Source organism: Castor canadensis, chromosome 9 (genome assembly GCF_047511655.1).
Source record: "Castor canadensis chromosome 9, mCasCan1.hap1v2, whole genome shotgun sequence".
NCBI classification, from domain to species: domain Eukaryota; kingdom Metazoa; phylum Chordata; class Mammalia; order Rodentia; family Castoridae; genus Castor; species Castor canadensis.
In genome coordinates, this window is record NC_133394.1 from 93,174,491 (window position 1) to 93,179,927 (window position 5,437).

Below are 5,437 nucleotides of genomic sequence, written 5' to 3' on the forward strand. Positions count from 1 at the left end.
GGCATTGCTATATCTGTCCCTTTTATTGAGAAAGCAAAAGCTTTGGGAGAATTCCTCCAGCAGTCCTCATTAGGTTTCATTAACCAGAATTGGGTACATAGCCACCCTACTAACAAAAGAAACCCAGAAAGCAGAAAATGGGATTGTTGACCTCTCAGGTGCACCTTAATCATCCCAGCAGAGCTGAGCTTCTGTTGGCAAGGAAGAGGGGGACATGGATTTTGCATAGACTGTCACCAGTGTCTACCACAAGCTATCTGTAGGGAAATGTTCAGTGCAGCATAATATGCAGTGCCAAGAACAGGTGCAAGAAAATGTCAGAAATGGAATAAGCAGCTGGGTGTATTCAGCCATTAAACAATCACTGATAAAAACTGAAGATAAGAGCTGGGCATAATCCAAGCTTCTCAAGAGGCAGAGATCAGGAGGATTGCAGTTTGATGGCAGCCCAAGGCAAACAATTCTGGAGACTATCTCAAAAAACCCAATGCAAAACAGGGCTGGAGGGCTGGCAGAGTGGTTCAAGTGGTAGAGTGCCTGCCTAGCAAGCATGAGGCCCTAAGTTCAAACCCCAGTACCACCAAAAAAAAAGAAGAAGGAGATAAGGTATAAACACTATAGTAATGTGAAAAAAATGCCATGCTTTTATTTTCAGAAGCAGAATATAAGATAGAAAGTGATGGGCTGGGAGCGTGGCTCAAGTGATAGAGCACCTGCTTCGTGCTTGCTAGGCAGGGTTCTACCCATACCTCTATCCCTTTTCTATGTTAGCGGTTTTTCATATAGGGTCTTATCCTGGACCAGCCTCAGACAGAGATCCTCTTATCTACTGCTTCCCATGAAGGTGGAATCACAGGTGTACACCACCACACCTGGCTGATTGATTGAGATGGAGTCTGACTAACTATTTGCCCAGGCTGGCCTTGAATTGGCATTTTTCTGATCTCTGCCTCCCAAGTAGCTGGGATTACAGGTGTGAGCCACCATGCCTAGCCTATACTAGGCATTTTTCTTTTTTAATCTAAAACACTTCTTGTTCAATCTTAGCAAGATCCAACTTGGGTTTGACTTGCTATTCTTGATAGAAGTTATTATCAGGGGTGCTTTAAAAGGAAATTAGGCCAAGGAGGAAAAGAAAATTAATGATAATGGGAACCATAATTCTGGGAAATGTTACAAAAGGGGAAGTTGAAAATAATTATGGGGGAAGCTAAACTGAATAAATGATGCTATCTGATACAACTTCTTGTTTTAGGGATACCTAGTCTTCCTCTTCTTAAAAATTTTAAACATAATTTTAATTATGATTTTTTTTTAAATAAAAATGTAGAAAATACTGAACCGTTTGTTTCCCAATTTTATTCACCATTAATGTCTTGTCATATTCTTTTTTTTTTTTTTTAAAGAATGAAACATTAGACACTGGGCCTGAGGCACATGTCTGTAATGCAGTGACTTGGGAAGCTAAGGCAAGCCCAGCCTAGACTACATAGTGAGACCGTGGGTTAAATAAGCAAATAAATATTTAAATAAATAAAGCTCTTCTCAGCCATCTCTCCTTAGGGATAACCATTATCTTGAAGTTGATGCCTATCATTCCTGTAGCTACTTTGCGTACACGCATGTGTGCGTGTGTACAAATTTTTTTAGTATCTTAAAATTTTTCATAAACAGTATCATTGTTTATATTCTTTTGCTGACTATGTAACTCAACCTTGGGTTCTTTTTTCATCTTAGTTGTTACATAGGTTCCACTCTTGATTCATCCATCCATCCATAATCTATCATTTCTCTACCAAAAAGCAGTCAGATTGTTTCCACTTTTTCTGCTATTTATTAAACCTTGCTGCAATAAACATCTTTGAACATGTTTTCTAGGGTGTGGTCAAGTTTTTTTCTTTGACCAAAGTTTAGATAGAAACCTAGAAATTGAATTACTGAATTGTAGAGTCTGTGATTTTTCAATGTTAGGCAATGCTGAATTGCATTGTATTCCCACTCAAAACTCAGGAGTTTGTATTTCATGACATCCACATCAATACAACGCTGTTAGCTTCAAATATGAAATGCAACTTCGTGATTACTGGTGAGGGTGATACAACCACTTGTTCATAGTTGCTTGTGAGTTTTGTTTCTTTTTTCTTTTTTCTGAGGCAGTGAAGTCTCCCCATGCAGCCCAAGCTGGACTCAAACTCATGATCCTCTATATCAGCCTCCCCTGTGCTGGGATTACAGTAATGTGCCACCCATGTGGCAAAAAAAAAAAAAGGTTTCCTTTTGCTTTTTTTCTTACTGATGTAGAGGAGGTCTTTATATATTCTGGATAATATTTTTTATCAATGATGTTGCAAATAATCTGAGATAGGTAATGCCATATCTGTGATAAGCTGTATGTGTCCCCACACACTTTGGGCCTGGGGATTTTCGAAACCATTCCTGAATCATTACTAACAGTCCTTGCTGTAGCTGCTCTCCCTCCTGTCACATTTTGCTATGAGCAGTCTTTGCCTGGAAATCTGGCTAGAGGACCAGTTCCTTAAGTACTTTTTCTTTCTACATTCCTATAGGCAACAGTAGTGTAGAAACATTCTTTCACTACCTGACACGGGAACCAGGGACATTTTTCTCACTTCTTGATGCGCTTTGACTGCTAGTCTTTCAGGTCCTTCAGTGTCTACCAATAGTCTATTCAAGGAAATGTAGACTCTGGCTAACAATACTTAAAATTCTCTCAGCTTCCACCCACCAGTTCCAAAGCAATCCAGTTTTAGAATCCTGTTACAGTAAGACTCCACTTCTGTGTTATCCAGTCTGTATTAGATATTTATTGCCACATAACATTATCTCAGAACTTAGTGGTTTAAAGCAATGAGTGGTATTTTACACTTTCTTTGGGTGCAGTGTTTGGGAGTGGCTTAGCTGAGGCAAGAGGATCCACTTCCAAGATGGCTCACTGGCATGGCTATTTGCCAAAAGGCTCAGTTCCTCTCTGGTTCTTGCTAAAAGGCCTCAGTTCCTCAGCACATGGACATTTTCATAGGACTTTGAAAGTATTCTTAGCCTATGACAGCTGGCTTTCTCTAGAGTGAGAAATCCCAGGGAGGAAAGAGGAGGCCACAGGGTCTCTTACGACCTCTTGGAAGTAGGGCACCGTTGCTAGCTATATTCTGTTTAGTAGAAGCAAGTCTAGCTTGCAACAAGAGGAGGAGAATTAGGCTCCACACTCTGCTGTTAAACTGGACCAAATGAGGTGCTTACCTTAAGAAAATATCACATTTCTAAAAAAAAAAAAAAAGTTTCTTTACATCTATCTATAAAAGTTTTTTTAAGACTGGACTCTGGTCTGGAAATAAGTCAAACAGTATGCACAGCATCTGAGAAATCAGAGAAAGAAGAGAGCTGATAGTTTTGTGATTTCAGATCTCCCTTTAACAGTTAAGCTGTCCTGTAAATGTAACCTTTTAACAGGAGTAGGTTAATGGTTAATGCAGCTTAATTGCAAATAACACTTTACCACACTAGATTTACTCATCAATATATTTGAGTGAGGCTGGACACATGACTCAAGCAGTAGAGCCCCTGCCTCACCAATGCAAAACCCTGAGTTCAAACCCCAGTCCCACCCTGAAAGAAGAAAATCAACACATTTCAGTGATGTTGTCATGGGTGTTTTGAAAACCTGGGGGTGGAGGGGTGAGATGTGGGCCTCACTGTGTAAGTCAGCTTCTTTTGTTTTTTGAGATGGGATCTGGCTGTGGTCTCAAACTCCTAAGCTCCAACACTCCTTCTGCTTCAGTCTCTTGAGTACCTGGGACAAAGGCAAGTACCACTGCACCCAGCCTGTTATTAAATTTATTTTTCTTTGCAGTGCTGGGGGTTGAACCCAGAGCCTTGTGCATCTAGGCAAGTGCTATACCTCTGATTTACATCCCTAGCCCCTAATCTTTAATCTTTTTAAATAACAGTCTTAAAGTGCCTGGAAATGACTTAAAAAAAAAATGCAAGCACACCTCTTTGAACTCAGATAATCTGTTTGCTCCACTGGCAAATCTTCACTGCACTTTGCTTACACAGGTAACTGCTGTTACTCAAGCTTTGCAAATGAGCAAATTAAGACTGGAAAGACCTAGAAGAAGCTAGAACAGAGGCTTGAAACCAGCCCATGGGAACCAAGAAAATCATATGGAATATGAAAGTGTTAGTGACATTTGAGAACTTCCTGTGGTCTTTGTTCTAGCCAGATTGTGTCTGGGATTGAGGAAGCCTCTCAAAAAGGGGGTCTTGGTGGTCACAGTTGACCATTAGCACCCAGATTGCATGCATTGATTTACTGGGGAGGAATCATGGCATGATTGGGGGTCCAGAGGCCTGGAAGTTCCCCTTTACAGATTTAAATTGCAGATGCTCAGAGGACCTGAGTTGTGTGTATTTATTTAAACTAGAAGATGTAAATGGAGAAATGGTACCTGTTGAAACTATTTCAGGAATGGGGGGAGGAGGGGGATAAAGGAGAATGGTTGAATTCAAGTATGATATATTTGATATATTGTATAAACTTTTGTAAATGCCACAGTGTGCCCCCAGCACAACAATAAGAAAAATTTAAAAATAAACTAGAAGAATCTTGTGTCCTGTTTGAACTTAAGCACTAGCTCATCTTTTGCAGTTAGAGTCTATGTTGGGCATTCTGCTTTGAAACAAGGAAACAAGAAACAGAGACAACAAAAGGAACTTGAGCCCGGTAGCAAGTAAGCCATCAAAATAGGACAAATCAGAGGTAGTAATGGTGTATTCTATTGCAGGGGAGGGGGATCCCTGAAAAAAAATAATTTTCCAAGTTTCCTGTCCACGCTTACTGTATTTCACATAGACAGCTGTGCTAACCACAGCTGTTCTGGCTCTACTCTGATGATCTTCCTGACTTACAAGTGTTTTGGCTCCCAGATTTTGGCCAGACAAAGAGGAGATGAGGAAACTTCAGGTTGGAGATTATGAAGGTGAGTTTGGAAGTCAGCCTGACTTGGAGCAACGCAGAGGAGGCTCAAAGCCGTATCATCTCAGGCAGAGCGCCTCACCTCACCCATAGTCCTCATTAGTAAAATGGGATGAGTCAGTAGAACCTATTTTGACTTGTTTCCATGGTTAAATGTGATATTATCTGCAAAAACTAGCTAAAAACAAGGTAAAACAAAAGGGTTTTTTAGCTTTTTAAAGAAAAGCTGGGAAGTGAGTATTTAATAGGCAAAACTTTCCTGCCCCTTACAAAATCCAAATAAACCTTTGAAGAACTAAAAAATGAGTAAAAGAGATGTAGCTGGGGAGGGACAATGTGGATTAGGATTTTTTTTCCCCAGTGGCTTTTCTGTACTCAAAATCTTAATCCCCACCCCAACCAGTTTACACTCTTGGGCGGCGAGGGGGTCGTTGGGCATTTAGT